General features: G+C 49.8%; 1 pseudogene; it reads right to left on the reverse strand.

Annotated features, from left to right (window-relative positions):
• The window catches only part of LOC106302773, a 9,913-nt pseudogene that overhangs the window by 4,227 nt on the left and 5,104 nt on the right, over positions 1-582 (reverse strand).

Consider the following 582-nt stretch of genomic DNA (forward strand, 5'->3'; position numbering starts at 1 on the left):
TTAAACGGAAATCGACAGTGCAAATTTCGGTTCCCACAGTTTGGCGCGCCAGGTAGGGGGATCTACGGATCAATCTAACCCGCAAAAGCCACTCAACGATCAGGAACGATATGCAAGACTCGACGTGCGCGAACGTCATCTCGTTCAAGGGGGGAGCAACGGTCGATCAAGCCACACCTCGAAACGATCTCCTTGTTATCGAACTGACAATCCGAGATGTCGACGTCGCTAGGGTGCTAATCGACACCGGAAGTTCCGCCGATATCATCTTCAAAGATACTCTCGAGAAAATAGGGATCGATCAATCCGAAATCGTGAAATACCCTAGCCCACTACTGGGACTTTCGGGAGAAACGACCATGGCCTACGGGTCAATTAATCTCGTAGTAAAAGACGGAACCGTGACAAGACAGTGTTTCTAGTCGTTGACCGTCCCGCATCTTACAACGTTATCATGGGAACACCATGGTTGAACACCATGCGTGCCATCCCATCAACGTACCATCTTTGCCTCAAGTTTCCAACCCCTAACGGAGTCGAGGTAATATGGGGAAACCCAAGAGTATCACAGGTGTGTTACGC

This window comes from Brassica oleracea, chromosome C7, assembly GCF_000695525.1.
Source record: "Brassica oleracea var. oleracea cultivar TO1000 chromosome C7, BOL, whole genome shotgun sequence".
NCBI classification, from domain to species: Eukaryota; Viridiplantae; Streptophyta; class Magnoliopsida; order Brassicales; family Brassicaceae; genus Brassica; species Brassica oleracea.